The sequence below is a fragment of the Eptatretus burgeri genome, chromosome 4 (assembly GCF_056783735.1).
Source record: "Eptatretus burgeri isolate ZD-2024b chromosome 4, Ebu_testis_v1, whole genome shotgun sequence".
Taxonomy (NCBI): Eukaryota; Metazoa; Chordata; class Myxini; order Myxiniformes; family Myxinidae; genus Eptatretus; species Eptatretus burgeri.
In genome coordinates this window covers 97,323,278-97,343,354 of record NC_140964.1, presented here as the reverse complement: position 1 = coordinate 97,343,354, position 20,077 = coordinate 97,323,278, and the positions used below count along the sequence as shown (strand labels likewise).

The 20,077-nt window shown below is 46.5% G+C and overlaps 1 protein-coding gene and 1 long non-coding RNA gene across 3 annotated transcripts in view; one reads left to right on the top strand and one right to left on the bottom strand.

Moving 5' to 3' along the window:
- LOC147028724 (uncharacterized) overlaps positions 1 to 1,476 on the bottom strand; it is an 8,317-nt gene extending 6,841 nt beyond the window's left edge. Inside the window, exon 1 of the long non-coding RNA XR_015057686.1 lies at positions 764 to 1,476. This is a non-coding gene — a long non-coding RNA (uncharacterized LOC147028724). The remainder of the gene's footprint in view (positions 1 to 763) is intronic.
- A 1,649-nt stretch (positions 1,477 to 3,125) lies between these two features.
- Positions 3,126 to 20,077, top strand: part of LOC147028722 (visinin-like protein 1) — a 110,937-nt gene continuing 93,985 nt past the window's right edge. Inside the window, exon 1 of one of the 2 annotated variants that reach the window (XM_085879393.1) lies at positions 3,126 to 3,498. The gene's annotated coding sequence lies outside the window, so the exon portion shown is untranslated. The remainder of the gene's footprint in view (positions 3,499 to 20,077) is intronic. The other variant, XM_085879392.1, reaches the window with a different exon arrangement.

Sequence of the window (20,077 nt, the reverse complement as noted above, 5' to 3'; positions counted from 1 at the left end):
CACAAAATGCGCTCGTCGCCCTGTCATTGGCCAAAATGGGCAGCAAGTCCGTCAATTGGCCCGGGGAGGGGGGCGAGAGTGGTGACGTCACGCGGACTGCCTTTCTCACTGTCGCAGGGTCTGATTGGCTGAGCGGCGGCCACCTCACTCATAGCACGCTGATTGGTCGAGGGCCGCCGCGAGGCTCCTCCTTGAACTCCGCCCACCACGGGCACCATGGCGTCGGCCAGAGCAAGGTGAAGGTGAGGGTGATGCTGGTGTTGTAGTTATGAGAGGTGTAAAAATAAAAGAAAACCCTGACTATCAAAGTAACTTCGCAGCGCATGTACATTCAATTACCCATTAAACAAGGGACAGGGAGCTATGTATCCACATTTACTTATCGAAATAACTGAGCTATATGACCTGTATGTTGAGTGCTCATGGCTTCCAGATTCGTAACAATCGAAGGGTTTCCAAATTTGCATTTGCTTTCCAATTACAAAGCGTGGAGGTGAAGAAGGTATCAGATTCTGCAAAGTCTAGATATTTTTATAGATTGGGAAAAAGGTTGGCAGATGCAGTTTAACATAAAAACATGTCAAGTTGCTGGAGATGAATAAGGAATAATGAAAAGATGGACTACGTGATGCAAGGGACAGTCTTGGAGCATTTGATACAAGGGTACTTCACTCAGAGAGTAGTTAATGCATGGAATAGTCTCCCTGGAAAGGTAGAGGCAACAGAAATAGTAGATAAGTTTAAATTGGAATTAGATGGTTACCTGCAAGTATTGGAGAGAGGTGGCTGTAGAGATATTGCCTATTACTTTCTTGGGAAAACCACATTTCAAAATTGGCCTCCAAAGCCAGTCAATGACTGGGTATCCTCAATTGCACAAAGTCCTTCCTTTGCACACCTGAATTCCTATCCATGTACAAGGAAGGCCTTCATATGCAGCATGATGGAGTACTGCTGCCTCCCCTGCCTCACATATTGCTCAGCATGAGGTCATGGAAATCATGGCCTTCAAGATTATTGAATATCTCCTGATGAATCTGAGTCGATATGCTTATTAATTAGCCATCGCAGACAGGTCGGTGGTCTGATGCCTGGTGTTGGCGCAGTGGTTAGGGCAGCGGCTTGGGATCCAAAAGGTCCTGAGTTCAAGCCCCGTTGGACCACTGAATTAATACACCAGGGGGTTGACTCAGCCTGTCATCCTTCCGAGGTCGGCGAAATGAGTACCAGTGTACTGGGCCGGTGTATAACACGGTTATAAAATAGGTGTACCATATCCCTGTGTCGTAAGAGGCGACCAGGGTTGCGTCAGGAAGGGCATCCGGCGTAAAACATGTGCCAAATCACAATGCGGATCATACGGATGATCCGCTGTGGCGACCCCTAACGGGAGCAGCCGAAAGAAGAAGAAGAAGACAGGTCGGTGGTCTCTCTGTCTTCTATCGCGTCCTTTCTGGTCTTCCACCCTTTGCTTTTTCCATGATTTGTTCCCCCCCCCCCTTGGCTTCTGCAAGTGCACACAGGCTACCATCATGCGTCTTCTGGGAAAACTACCTAAATCCAGGATGACTGATTTATGCATTAACTTGTGTGCAGCCTTTGGCTGCTTGGCTCTGCATAATTTTCTGGTGGTGCAGCTGTGTTGCTGATGCAGTGCCCTGTTACCAGCAAGCTGGTATTCGTTTTGCCGACCTTGGAAGAATGACAGGCTGAGTCAACCCACCTGGTGTTAATTCAACAAGGAGAGGGGCTTGAACTCAAGATCCCAAGATCTTAAGCTTGCCGCCTAAACTGTAAAGCAATACCAAGGCTCAGGATCGCTGTTCACCTCCACTCATTCGTTCCTCGTTTTTCCTTCCTGTGGAACCAACTTTCAGACTCTTCAATCCTGTTCTTCCCTCCAGGTCTTCAGGAGAGCTGTTCACCCACCATCTCAGATCAAAGCCAATCAAAAACCATGATCTTTTCTGTCCTCATTAACCCCCACCCCAATCCCTTCTCCTTTCAAATTTCCAGTTTTCCCTTCTTTGAGTTTCCTTCTACATCCATGTTGTCCATCCCATTCATCCTCCCCTGTGAGTCCCCATTCCTCCCCACACCCATTGTTTGTCCAAGTCTGCCTCGACCTTGGCCTTCAACTTTGCTGTTGGTGCCCCCCCCCCTCCTCCTCTCTCTGCTGTTCCTTTTGCCCTGCTATGTCCTGATCGGTTCAGTGTACTCGTATCAGCTCTTCTACGAGCCTCGACTATGTACACAGAAAAAGTGCATCGCCTTGCACACTCCTCAATCTACTATCTCCACTCTACACGTCCACATCACCTATAGGGCTCCAGCCAGCACCAACCCCTCGACTTCATCCTGTCAGCACTCCAACATGACACTTTCAAATCGCTCCTGGTGACCGCCCTCAACTGGATCCTCTGCACAACTCCTCCACTCCTCCACACCGAGCCCCCCCCCAACTCGTTCCTCTCCACAACTCCCCCTCCCACCCCCCCCCACAATGCCCACTTCCACCACCCTCCCACACCCCCGACTCTCTCCTCTCCGCAACGCCCCCTCCCACCTCCCCCACAACGCACCCACCCCCACCCCACTCCCCGACTCGCTCATATCTGCAATGGCTCTTTACTCACTACTCCAAGCTTCTCGGCTCGACGTTCCCTCCAAGTGTCCATCTCTGCACTGCCTGCTGTACTCCTCATTTTCTCCACGGACTCTTCACTCTTCCCTGCACTGCCCCTTCCCTCATTCTTCCCCACACCAGTCCACCATTCCTCTTCTCTCTCTTCCTTACCCCCCACACGCTCCTGTCCGCACCGCCTCCCTGTACCCGTTCCTGTCCGCACCGCCTCCCTGTGCCCGCTCCTGTCCGCTCCGCCTCCCTGTACCCGCTCCTGTCCGCACCGCCTCCCTGTGTCCGCTCCGCCTCCCTGTACCCGCTCCTGTCCGCACCGCCTCCCTGTGCCCGCTCCTGTCCGCACCGCCTCCCTGTACCCGTTCCTGTCCGCACCGCCTCCCTGTGTCCGCTCCGCCTCCCTGTACCCGTTCTTGTCCGCACCGCCTCCCTGTACCCGCTCCTGTCCGCACCGCCTCCGTGTGCCCGCTCCTGTCCGCTCCGCCTCCGTGTGCCCGCTCCTGTCCGCACCGCCTCCCTGTACCCGCTCCTGTCCGCACCGCCTCCCTGTACCCGCTCCTGTCCGCACCGCCTCCCTGTACCCGCTCCTGTCCGCACCGCCTCCCTGTACCCGCTCCTGTCCGCACCGCCTCCCTGTACCCGCTCCTGTCCGCACCGCCTCCCTGTACCCGCTCCTGTCCGCACCGCCTCCCTGTACCCGCTCCTGTCCGCACCGCCTCCCTGTACCCGCTCCTGTCCGCACCGCCTCCCTGTACCCGCTCCTGTCCGCACCGCCTCCCTGTACCCGCTCCTGTCCGCACCGCCCCTTCCACTCACTCTTCGCCGCGCGCTCCATTCACCGCATCGTGCGCGCGCTCCCGGTAAGGCGCAGTGCAGCCCGTGCCTATGCTTTGCTGTATGTTAAAATGCCTTGCATTCGTGCGCATGTCGTGCTTTGCCATGGCTTTCCTTGGCACGTACCGTTTCGTGCCTTGTTTTTCAGTTTATGCGCCTTACTGTGCTTTGATATAGCTTGTGTGTGGTGCTGTGCCATGCGATCCGTCTCAATACCGTGCTGTGACATACCCTGACATGCTGTGCTTTGATATACTGTGCCGCAGCGGGAAGGAGAGAGAGAGAGAGAGAGAGAGAGAGAGAGAGAGACAGACAGAGACAGACAGACAGAGACAGACAGACAGAGACAGACAGAGACAGACAGAGACAGACAGAGACAGACAGAGACAGACAGAGACAGACAGAGACAGACAGAGACAGACAGAGACAGACAGAGACAGACACACAGGGAGAGAGACAGAAAGGCAATGGATGAGCGATTTGTAGATGCGGTGACGCCTCACGTGGGAGTAAAATGGATTGTGTATGGAATGCTGCGTTTGGATGAAGGGTGGATATGGATTGTTCACACAATTGTAGAGAGTGAGGCTGCATTATGATTGTGTCAACCTGGTGATAAAATGTGAAAAGGGAAGAACATGGGTGTGGAGGGAGAATGGACGATGTCATGGGGATGGAAGGATGGATTACAGATCTCGAGTGAACAATATGATCAAATACTGGCGGATTTAATGACGACGATGGAGGCGATTCGGATGTAGAATTGATGGAGAGCAAGGGAACGCAATGTGATTTATGTTTTCTCGAGCATGCCCTATTAATTGAAATAATAATGATACAATAATATTGATATAAACACCAAGATGGACCCTGTGAAACGGTCCAAGTTATCACATGCAGAACGTGACCCTGATATCGGAGAACACGATCTCGATCACGACAGCAGGGCTGGAGGGAGTGGGTGGGGATTGCACGTCATTGTTTTCTTTGACGTCCGCTTTTAGCTGAAACCACTCCACGTGCACGTTTTTGGTTTCGATGATGTGTTCACCCTGGACGTTCACATCCTCGTGCATTTGATTGTTTTTATTTTTTTATTTTTTGTCGTGTGCACGTACATCCCATCCCACGTGCACACATCCAAATACATCCACACCGCAACGCATGCGTACATACAAATCCACCCACACCACGTGCGTACATACAAATCCACCCACACCACGTGCGCACATACAAATCCACCCACACCAAGTGCGTTTATCTACATCCACGCACACCACATGCGTTGCGTAACATCCACCCACACCACATGCATTTACCTACAGCCACCCACACCACATGCATTTATATACATCCACCCACACCACATGCATTGCCATACATCCAGCCACACCACATGCGTTGCTATACATCCACCCACACCACATGTATTTATATACATGCACCCACACCACATGCGTTGCTATACATCCACCCACACCACATGCGTTGCTATACATACACCCACACCACATGCGTTGCTATACATCCACCCACACCACATGCGTTTATATACATCCACCCACACCACATGCGTTGCCATACATCCACCCACACCACATGCGTTTATATACAGCCACCCACACCACATGCGTTTATATACATCCACCACACCACGTGTGTTTGTCTACATCCACCCACACCACATGCAGTTATAAACAGCCACCGATATCACGTCCATTTATATACAGCCAAACAACCACGTCAGTTTATATACATCCAGCCACACCACATGGGTGAATATACATCCACCCACACCACGTGTGTTTATCTCCATCCATCCACACCACATACATTTATATACAGCCTCCTAAACCACATACATTTATTTGCAGCCACCCACACCACACACATTTATATACAACCACCCACACCACATGCATTTATATCCAGCCACCCCCACCACATGCATTTATTTACAGCCACCCACACCACATGCATTTATATACAGCCACCCCCACCACATGCATTTATTTACATCCAACCACACCACGTGTATTTATCGACATCCACCCACACCACGTGTGTTTATCTTCATCCACCCACACCACATGCATTTAAATACACCTTACCACACCACATGCATTTATTTACAGCCACCCCCACCACATGCATTTATTTACAGCCACCCCCCACCACATACATTTATTTACAGCCACCCTCACCACATGCATTTATCTCCAGCCACCCACACCACATGCATTTATAGACAGCCACCCACAGCACATACATTTATTTACAGCCACCCACACCACATGCATTTTTTTTCACCCCCACCACATGCATTTATATACAGCCACCCACACCACATGCAGTTATAAACAGCCACCGATATCACGTCCATTTATATACAGCCAAACAACCACGTCAGTTTATATACATCCAGCCACACCACATGGGTGAATATACATCCACCCACACCACGTGTGTTTATCTCCATCCATCCACACCACATACATTTATATACAGCCTCCTAAACCACATACATTTATTTGCAGCCACCCACACCACACACATTTATATACAACCCCCCACACCACATGCATTTATATCCAGCCACCCCCACCACATGCATTTATTTACAGCCACCCACACCACATGCATTTATATACAGCCACCCCCACCACATGCATTTATTTACATCCAACCACACCACGTGTATTTATCGACAGCCACCCACACCACGTGTGTTTATCTTCATCCACCCACACCACATGCATTTATATACACCTTACCACACCACATGCATTTATTTACAGCCACCCCCACCACATGCATTTATTTACAGCCACCCCCCACCACATACATTTATTTACAGCCACCCTCACCACATGCATTTATCTCCAGCCACCCCCACCACATGCATTTATATACAGCCACCCACACCACATGCATTTATATACAGCCACCCACACCACATACATTTATATACAGCCACCCAAACCACATGCATTTTTTTACAGCCACCCCCACCACATGCGTTGCTATACATCCACCCACACCACATGCGTTGCTATACAGCCACCCACACCACATGCGTTTATATACATCCACCTACACCACATGCGTTTCCATACATCCACCCACACCACATGCGTTTATATACAGCCGCCCACACCACATGCGTTTATATACATCCACCACACCACGTGTGTTTGTCTACATCCACCCACACCACATGCAGTTATAAACAGCCACCGATATCACGTCCATTTATATACAGCCAAACAACCACGTCAATTTATATACAGCCAAAACACCACGTGCATTTATATACATCCAGCCACACCACATGGGTGAATATACATCCACCCACACCACGTGTGTTTATCTCCATCCATCCACACCACATACATTTATATACAGCCTCCTAAACCACATACATTTATTTGCAGCCACCCACACCACACACATTTATATACAACCACCCACACCACATGCATTTATATCCAGCCACCCCCACCACATGCATTTATTTACAGCCACCCACACCACATGCATTTATATACAGCCACCCCCACCACATGCATTTATTTACATCCAACCACACCACGTGTATTTATCGACATCCACCCACACCACGTGTGTGTATCTTCATGCACCCACACCACATGCATTTATATACACCTTACCACACCACATGCATTTATTTACAGCCACCCCCCACCACATGCATTTATTTACAGCCACCCCCCACCACATACATTTATTTACAGCCACCCTCACCACATGCATTTATCTCCAGCCACCCACACCACATGCATTTATTTGCAGCCACCCACACCACACACATTTATATACAACCACCCACACCACATGCATTTATATCCAGCCACCCCCACCACATGCATTTATTTACAGCCACCCACACCACATGCATTTATATACAGCCACCCCCACCACATGCATTTATTTACATCCAACCACACCACGTGTATTTATCGACATCCACCCACACCACGTGTGTTTATCTTCATCCACCCACACCAAATGCATTTATATACACCCACCCACACCACATGCATTTATTTACAGCCACCCCCCACCACATGCATTTATTTACAGCCACCCTGACCACATGCATTTATCTCCAGCCACCCACACCACATGCATTTATATACAGCCACCCACAGCACATACATTTATTTACAGCCACCCACACCACATGCATTTTTTCACCCCCACCACATGCATTTATTTACAGCCACCCCCACCACATGCATTTATTTACAGCCACGCCCACCACATGCATTTATTTACAGCCACCCCCACCACATGCATTTATATACAGCCACCCACACCACATACATTTATATTCATCCACCCACACCACATTCATTTAAATACAGCCACCCACACAACATACATTTATTTAGAGCCACCCACACCACATGCATTTATATAGAGCCACCCACACCACGTACATTTATATACAGCCACCCACAACACATACATTTATTTACAGCCACCCACACCACATACATTTATATACAGCCACCCACACCACATACATTTATTTCCAGCCACCCACGCCACATACATTTATTTACAGCCACCCACACCACATACATTTATGTACAGCCACCCACACCACATACATTTATATACAGCCACCCACACCACATACATTTATTTACAGCCACCCACACCACAGACATTTATTTACAGCCACCCACTCCACATACATTTATATACGGCCACCCACACCACATACATTTATATACAGCCACCCATGCAACATGCATTTATATACAGCCACCCACACCTCATATATTTATTTCCAGCCACCCACACCACGTGCATTTATTTACAGCCACCCACACCACATGCATTTATATACAGCCACCGACACCATCTGCATTTATTTACAGCCATCCACACCACATGCATTTATATACATCCACCCACACCACATGCATTTATATACATCCAACCACACCACATGCATTTATTTACATCCACCCACACCACATGGGTGTAGATGCATCCACCCACACCACGTGTGTTTATCTACATCCACCCACACCACATACATTTATTTGCAGCCACCCACACCACACACATTTATATACAACCACCCACACCACATGCATTTATATCCAGCCACCCCCACCACATGCATTTATTTACAGCCATCCACACCACATGCATTTATATACAGCCACCCCCACCACATGCATTTATTTACATGCAACCACACCACGTGTACTTATCGACATCCACCCACACCACGTGTGTTTATCTTCATCCACCCACACCACATGCATTTATATACACCCACCCACACCACATGCATTTATTTACAGCCACCCCCCACCACATGCATTTATTTACAGCCACCCCCCACCACATGCATTTATTTACAGCCACCCTCACCACATGCATTTATCTCCAGCCACCCACAGCACATACATTTATTTACAGCCAGCCACACCACATGCATTTTTTTTCACCCCCACCACATGCATTTATATACAGCCACCCACACCACATACATTTATATACAGCCACCCACACCACATGCATTTTTTTACAGCCGCCCCCACCACATACATTTATATACAGCCACCCACACCACATGCATTTATTTACAGCCACCCCCACCACATGCATTTATTTACAGCCACCCCCACCACATGCATTTATATACAGCCACCCACACCACATACATTTATATTCAGCCACCCACACCACATGCATTTAAATACAGCCACCCACACAACATACATTTATTTAGAGCCACCCACACCACGTACATTTATATACAGCCACCCACACCACATACATTTATTTACAGCCACCCACACCACATACATTTATATACAGCCACCCACACCACATACATTTATTTACAGCCACCCACGCCACATACATTTATATACAGCCACCCACACCACATACATTTATTTACAGCCACCCACACCACATACATTTATGTACAGCCACCCACACCACATACATTTATTTACAGCCACCCACACCACATACATTTATGTACAGCCACCCACACAACATACATTTATTTAGAGCCACCCACACCACATGCATTTATATAGAGCCACCCACACCATGTGCATTTATATACAGCCACCCACACCACATACATTTATTTACAGCCACACACACCACATACATTTATTTACAGCCACACACACCACATACATTTATAAACAGCCACCCACGCCACATACATTTATTTACAGCCACCCACACCACATACATTTATGTACAGCCACCCACACCACATACATTTATATCCAGCCACCCACACCACATACATTTATTTACAGCCACCCACACCACAGACATTTATCTACAGCCACCCACTCCACATACATTTATATACGGCCACCCACACCACATACATTTATATACAGCCACCCACGCAACATGCATTTATATACAGCCACCCACACCTCATATATTTATTTCCAGCCACCCACACCACGTGCATTTATTTACAGCCACCCACACCACATGCATTTATATACAGCCACCGACACCATATGCATTTATTTACAGCCATCCACACCACATGCATTTATATACATCCAACCACACCACATGCATTTATTTACATCCACCCACACCACATGGGTGTAGATGCATCCACCCACACCACGTGTGTTTATCTACATCCACCCCCACCACATGCATTTATTTACATGCAACCACACCACGTGTATTTATCGACATCCACCCACACCACGTGTGTTTATCTTCATCCACCCACACCACATGCATTTATATACATCCACCCACACCACATGCATTTATTTACAGCCACCCCCCACCACATGCATTTATTTACATCCACCCCCCACCACATGCATTTATTTACAGCCACCCTCACCACATGCATTTATCTCCAGCCACCCACAGCACATACATTTATTTACAGCCAGCCACACCACATGCATTTTTTTTCACCCCCACCACATGCATTTATATACAGCCACCCACACCACATACATTTATATACAGCCACCCACACCACATGCATTTTTTTACAGCCACCCCCACCACATACATTTATATACAGCCACCCACACCACATGCATTTATTTACAGCCACCCCCACCACATGCATTTATTTACAGCCACCCCCACCACATGCATTTATTTACAGCCACCCCCACCACATGCATTTATATAGAGCCACCCACACCACATACATTTATATTCAGCCACCCACACCACATGCATTTAAATACAGCCACCCACACAACATACATTTATTTAGAGCCACCCACACTACATGCATTTATATAGAGCCACCCACACCTCGTACATTTATATACAGCCACCCACACCACATACATTTATTTACAGCCACCCACACCACATACATTTATACACAGCCACCCACACCACATACATTTATTTACAGCCACGCATGCCACATACATTTATTTACAGCCACCCACACCACATACATTTATGTGCAGCCAGCCACACCACGTACATTTATATAGAGCCACCCACACCACATACATTTATTTACAGCCACCCACACCACAGACATTTATTTACAGCCACCCACTCCACATACATTTATATACGGCCACCCACACCACATACATTTATATACAGCCACCCACACCACATGCATTTATATACAGCCACCCACACCTCATATATTTATTTCCAGCCACCCACACCACGTGCATTTATTTACAGCCACCCACACCACATGCATTTATATACAGCCACCGACACCATATGCATTTATTTACAGCCATCCACACCACATGCATTTATATACATCCAACCACACCACATGCATTTATTTACATCCACCCACACCACATGGGTGTAGATGCATCCACCCACACCACATGTGTTTATCTACATCCACCCCCACCACATGCATTTATTTACATGCAACCACACCACGTGTATTTATCGACATCCACCCACACCACGTGTGTTTATCTTCATCCACCCACACCACATGCATTTATATACATCCACCCACACCACATGCATTTATTTCCAGCCACCCCCCACCACATGCATTTATTTACATCCACCCCCCACCACATGCATTTATTTACAGCCACCCTCACCACATGCATTTATCTCCAGCCACCCACAGCACATACATTTATTTGCAGCCAGGCCCACCACATGCATTTTTTTCACCCCCACCACATGCATTTATATACAGCCACCCACACCACATACATTTATATACAGCCACCCACACCACATGCATTTTTTACAGCCACCCCCACCACATACATTTATATACAGCCACCCACACCACATGCATTTATTTACAGCCACCCCCACCACATGCATTTATTTACAGCCACCCCCACCACATGCATTTATTTACAGCCACCCCCACCACATGCATTTATATAGAGCCACCCACACCACATACATTTATATTCAGCCACCCACACCACATGCATTTAAATACAGCCACCCACACAACATACATTTATTTAGAGCCACCCACACCACATGCATTTATATAGAGCCACCCACACCTCGTACATTTATATACAGCCACCCACACCACATACATTTATTTACAGCCACCCACACCACATACATTTATATACAGCCACCCACACCACATACATTTATTTACAGCCACCCATGCCACATACATTTATTTACAGCCACCCACACCACATACATTTATGTACAGCCACCCACACCACATACATTTATATACAGCCACCCACACCACATACATTTATTTACAGCCACCCACACCACAGACATTTATTTACAGCCACCCACTCCACATACATTTATATACGGCCACCCACACCACATACATTTATATACAGCCACCCACACCACATGCATTTATATACAGCCACCCACACCTCATATATTTATTTCCAGCCACCCACACCACGTGCATTTATTTACAGCCACCCACACCACATGCATTTATATACAGCCACCGACACCATATGCATTTATTTACAGCCATCCACACCACATGCATTTATATACATCCAACCACACCACATGCATTTATTTACATCCACCCACACCACATGGGTGTAGATGCATCCACCCACACCACGTGTGTTTATCTACATCCACCCCCACCACATGCATTTATTTACATGCAACCACACCACGTGTATTTATCGACATCCACCCACACCAAGTGTGTTTATCTTCATCCACCCACACCACATGCATTTATTTACAGCCACCCCCCACCACATGCATTTATTTACATCCACCCCCCACCACATGCATTTATTTACAGCCACCCTCACCACATGCATTTATCTCCAGCCACCCACAGCACATACATTTATTTACAGCCAGCCCCACCACATGCATTTTTTTTCCCCCCCACCACATTCATTTATATACACCCACCCACACCACATACATTTATATACATCCACCCACACCACATGCATTTTTTACAGCCACCCCCACCACATACATTTATATACAGCCACCCACACCACATGCATTTATTTACAGCCACCCCCACCACATGCATTTATTTACAGCCACCCCCACCACATGCATTTATTTACAGCCACCCCCACCACATGCATTTATATAGAGCCACCCACACCACATACATTTATATTCAGCCACCCACACCACATGCATTTAAATACAGCCACCCACACAACATACATTTATTTAGAGCCACCCACACCACATGCATTTATATAGAGCCACCCACACCTCGTACATTTATATACAGCCACCCACACCACATACATTTATTTACAGCCACCCACACCACATACATTTATATACAGCCACCCACACCACATACATTTATTTACAGCCACCCATGCCACATACATTTATTTACAGCCACCCACACCACATACATTTATGTACAGCCACCCACACCACATACATTTATATACAGCCACCCACACCACATACATTTATATACAGCCACCCACACCACATACATTTATTTACAGCCACCCACACCACAGACATTTATTTACAGCCACCCACTCCACATACATTTATATACGGCCACCCACACCACATACATTTATATACAGCCACCCACACCACATGCATTTATATACAGCCACCCACACCTCATATATTTATTTCCAGCCACCCACACCACGTGCATTTATTTACAGCCACCCACACCACATGCATTTATATACAGCCACCGACACCATATGCATTTATTTACAGCCATCCACACCACATGCATTTATATACATCCACCCACACCACATGCATTTATATACATCCAACCACACCACATGCATTTATTTACATCCACCCACACCACATGGGTGTAGATGCATCCACCCACACCACATGTTTATCTACATCCACCCACACCACATGCATTTATATACAACCACCCACACCACATGCATTCATTTACATCCACCCACACCACATGCATTTATTTACAGCCACCCACACAAAATGCATTTATATACAGCCACCCACACCACGTGAATTTATTTACATCCACCCACACCACATGCATTTATATACAGCCACTCATACCACATGCATTTATATACAGCCACCCACACCACATGCATTTATTTTCAGCCACCCACACCACATGCATTTATTTTCAGCCACCCACACAACATTGGTGCATATGCATCCACCCACACCACGTGTGCTCCTCTACATCCAGCCACATCACATGCATTTATATACAGCCACTCATACCACATGCATTTATATACATCCACCCACACCACATGCATTTATTTACAGCCACCCACACGACATGCATTTATTTACAGCCACCCACACCACATTGGTGTATATGCATCCACCCACACCACGTACATTTATTTACAGCCACCCACACCACATGCATTTATGTACAGCCACCCACACCACATGCGTTTATCGACATCCATCCACCCCACATGCATTTATATACATCCACCCACCCCACATGCATTTATATACATCCATCCACCCCACATGCATTTATATACATCCACCCACCCCACATGCAAGTATGTACATCCACCCACACCAAATGCATGTATATACATCCACCCACACCAAATGCATGTATATAACCACCCACACCACATGCAAGTATGTTCATCCACCCACTCCACATGTGTGTATGTACATCCACCCACCCCACATGTGTGTATGTACATCCACTCACACCACATGTGTGTATGTACATCTATGCACACCACATGTGTGTTTGTACATCTATGCACACCACATGAATTCAGTTACATCCATCCACCCCACATGCAAGTATATACATCCACCCACACCAAATGCATGTATATATATATATATATATCCACCCACACCACATGCAAGTATGTTCATCCACCCACCCCACATGCGTTTATCGACATCCATCCACCCCACATGCAAGTATATACATCCACCCCACATGCAAGTATATACATCCACCCCACATGCAAGTATGTACATCCACCCACACCAAATGCATGTATATACATCCACCCACCCCACATGCATTTATATACATCCACCCACACCACATGTGTTTATCGACATCCATCCACCTCACATGCAAGTATATACATCCACCCACACCAAATGCATGTATATATATATATATATCCACCCACACCACATGCAAGTATGTTCATCCACCCACCCCACATGCGTTTATCGACATCCATCCACCCCACATGCAAGTATATACATCCACCCCACATGCAAGTATATAATCCACCCCACATGCAAGTATGTACATCCACCCACACCAAATGCATGTATATACATCCACCCACCCCACATGCATTTATATACATCCACCCACACCACATGTGTTTATCGACATCCATCCACCTCACATGCAAGTGTATACATCCACCCACACCAAATGCAAGTATATATATATATTTATATATATATATATATATATATATATATATATATACATATATATATATATATATATATATATATATATATATATATATATATATATATAATATATCCACCCACACCACATGCAAGTATGTTCATCCACCCACCCCACATGCGCTTATCGACATCCATCCACCCCACATGCAAGTATGTACATCCACCCCACATGCAAGTATGTACATCCACCCACACCAAATGCATTTATATACATCCACCCACCCCACATGCGCTTATCGACATCCATCCACCCCACATGCAAGTATGTACATCCACCCCACATGCAAGTATATACATCCACCCACCCCACATGCATTTATATACATCCACCCACCCCACATGCGTTTATCGACATCCATCCACCCCACATGCAAGTATATACATCCACCCCACATGCAAGTATATACATCCACCCACACCAAATGCATGTATATATATCCACCCACACCACATGCAAGTATGTTCATCCACCCACCCCACATGCGTTTATCGACATCCATCCACCCCACATGCAAGTATATACATCCACCCCACATGCAAGTATGTACATCCACGCACACCAAATGCATGTATATACATCCACCCACCCCACATGCATTTATATACATCCACCCACCCCACATGCGTTTATCGACATCCATCCACCTCACATGCAAGTGTATACATCCACCCACACCAAATGCGTCTTCATCTACCCAAGTCCTTTATTCCATACTCCTCACCCACATACATCGCATATACATATATACACCCACCCACACCATGTGCACACACAGAACCAACTAGACCATTTGCATGTGCTCACACACACACACACACACACACACACACACACACACACACACACACACACACACACACACACACACACACACACACACACACACCGTGTGTACAGCTATATATCCATCGATCCACACCACGTGTACATACACACCCACTTACATGACTTGCATACGTAAACGTCCACCCAAACGTGTGTATCTACACCCACTCATGCCACATTCACACATACACACCCACTCACAGATACCTCATGCACACATACACACCCACTCACAAACACCTCATGCACACATACACACCCACTCACAAACACCTCAAGCAAACATACACACCCACTCACAAACACCTCATGCACACATACACACCCACTCGCAAACACCTCATGCACACATACACACCCACTCACAAACACCTCATGCACACATACACACCCACTCACAAACACCTCACCCGCACAACCACTAACATCACGTTTGCAACCGTCTGGGATTGAGATCTGTCCTGAGCCTCCCTTATCAACAAGGGACCCACACCGATCAGATCCGGACTCGGATTGTCCCGAAAGGATCTCTTGGTTCGTAACACTGACTACAAATGCGCTCTTCGTGCCTCATGCAAACCCCAACTGTGCAATCCGTGCCGAATACGTTCGGTAAGAATCCGTGCTGTGTGCACTTGGTCACGGTTTGCTCCTTGCTGGGGCATCGATAGTTCCAGGTGCAACGAGCTGTTTGCACTTGATAATGAATGCTCGGTTCCAGTTGAACACAAACCCTGGTCCATTGTCTGTGCCTGTCCTGGTTCCCATGATACGTTTAATCATCTCCCACGAAGTACGTGCGTTTATTGTCTGTTGCCATGTCTTTCTCCTATCAGTATGAGGACAGATCATTTGTCTCGTTCATCATCATCACATTTACATCGCATCCAGCTGCACGGGTAGGATCATAAGTAAGCAAGATGAACAGGAAGGAAAGCCTCGTGGTTGCTTATTCCCCATTAGTGGTGTTTATGGTCATAGGGAAGCAATTTGGGAATTTGTTGCGCTTTCCCTTTGGCATCTCTCGAGTGTTCACATCTGCAACCTGCAGCCGGCATACCGGTATGCAAACGTTACATATCCTCCCCCTCCTCCATAGTGCTGCCCAGGTGATGATGTCATTTCAGAAATGCCCTCCTACGTAGTCTCATGTCAGGTACCAAAAGCCTTCCCGGAAACTGTGTTGCATCATGCAACTGGAAAATGCTTCGGAGCGTCGTGACGTTCACTCGATCTCACAGGTACATAGGATCAAATCGATTTGAGCACACGTGCAAGTGGAATACCTATTGCAATAAGGTTTTTGAGAATATTTAAGTGGGAAGATTGTAATTTCTGAAGAATGATTTCAAAACTCCATGATTGTTGTTGCATTCGTTTAGTAAAAGGAGATGTTTTTCTATTTTTTTTTTTTTATTATTTTTTTTTTTTCAAATCACTGTTCATGATGCATTCGCGTGGGACCATGAAGACGTTCCCCGTACAGTATGTTGCGATGTTATCAGCGCAGGAAATTGTATTGGGCTGTACTTGGAAAGCGCTCAATTTTCGGAGGCCGTGCCACGTCCGTACCCCATCTTCCCCTACCCGGACCCCAACCCAATCACCAAAAACCACGGACACGCTCACCATCCGTGACACCGGTCGCACCCACACCACAAATTCAATGGAACTACACGTCCACTCTATGGGGGAAGGAAGAGGGGAACCATGTGGGTAGGACAAGGCAAGGGTAAAGAGAGGAAGGACAACAATCACACGAATTAAGATGTGGGCGTTTTGTGGAAGTGTTTTATAATATGGCCACCAATACCTTGAAGTCCATATTTCTCAGTTGCTCCATTCTACACTCTTTCTCTCATTTTATTGTCTTACAAACAGAGGGGAAATGCTTAAAAAAAACGAAAAAGAAAAGCAAACAAGGGACTTCCATGTTTTTTTTTTTTCTCAACCACAATGAGGTTCACCGAGCCCTGACTCAACATGCCAGCCATTACAAACTTGTGCTGGTTTTCCTCCTCTTGACCTTTTTTTCCTGCAGTGATAAAACTTTTCGAGGTACGTTCAAAAATGTTCTTGGACGAAATGCTCACAGGCGTCCAAAAAAAAAAACACCAGCACGTCTTGTTTTGCCAGGGAAAACAGGTCGCATATACCAAGTTATGTATTTCTAATATTATACAAAATTCGAAAAAAGAAAAACATACAATCTTTGGTGTGTCTCCTATCCACTGTCGAGTGAACGTCTTGAACATCCCCCGTTTGAAAGCGGAGATGTTTTTGTGTTTTATAAACAGGTGAGTCTCCTTTTTGTTTGTATCTCATCATTGACGATTCCATTCCATGTTGTCCATTTTGGAACGCCTGTTCCATCATATTCGTGCAGGAACTATCGTTCTTTAAGTACATCTACTTCCCTACTTACCTGAACCGATAAATAAAAAGGATGGAGGCACATCACCAACTTTGACCCTTTGACCGATTCAGGGTATCTGGCATTGCGGATCCGTAAGGGTTGATCACGGGTGAAGATGGTGGCGCGTGTTTGAGAAGATGTCCCTTCCAATTCATCATGGCCTTGCATAAGGATTTTATTGTCCACGTCTGTCTTTAGACATCACGACCTGTGCCGATGAATCATCAGGGCACGACTTTGTGGAAAAGGAGATGCCAGTTGTCCATTGTGCAGAATCGACCATCGCGCCATCTCGTCACCTGAGTTGTGCTTGTAATGTGCTCGGGATATATAATAACCCCGCAACTTGTTTGTAACACGTGTTATGTATGTTAACTCATTTCCATTCGACTTGTTGCTTTCAAAAATCTATGTCAGAGTCGATGCCAGTCCTCTTAACACAGCTCTCCTGCATTGCATTTTCACTTATTAAGTTGATTTGCATGCTTGATTGGGTTTATCTGTCGTGTCACGGAATTCTAAAGCACTTAAATGACCTTTCCTGTCTGATGTTTTGATTAACTATGCAATGTGGGCATTCTAATTTGAAATAAACTGGCTTATCTTTTTTAATTATCCCTTTCAATTTGCAGTCTTCATTTTTACTTTCTTGCCTCTGAAATATAGATATATCGAAACATGTGGAGTGTGACGAGCACTCCCCCGATGTCCAATGGACATAAAGTCCGACACCATACATAAAGGCCCGGCGACTCTGTCATGCAGACAAATATTATATGGTCTACATCAGCTAAACATCAAATGGAGCCACCTATCTGGATTTCGGGCTTATTTGCCCTCATCAAGACGGCATACCAATAAATATCGAACCAATGATGACAACATTTGACGTATGAACATCAATTGTACCTTCTGGCTGTAATGGTGAGCATGTTTGACAGAGTCGCCGGGCCAAGGCCTCTGGATTGGAGGTGACACTTTGGTGGAGGACTTTATGTCCATTGGAGATCGGGGGGAGTGCTCGTCACACTCCACATATTTCGATTGACCCGCCGATTACATCACGTGCCTTCTGGTTGAATGGTTTGCATTAGTGGGAACAATTGTCTGGGTGTCAGACGGATTGTAGTTCTTTGCGGATTATGCGGTTTTACCATAAGAGACGTAATCCGCTGCAATGCTCACCATAACAACCAGGAGGTGCGATGATTGATTTATATCGATCTATACTAATATAAGGCAGTGAGTGCGTGCATGCGTGCGTGCGCGCTCTCGTGCATGCCAGCCAGCCAGCCAGCCAGCCAGCCAGCCAGCCAGCCAGCCAGCCAGCCAATCAGTGTCTCCTCCATAACTCTGAATCATGAAACCGATGGTTTTTTTTTTGGACTGTTCAACCATGCCCTGATTTGGAAGAGACCACAACGATTTCTTAATGGTTAAGTTATTTTAT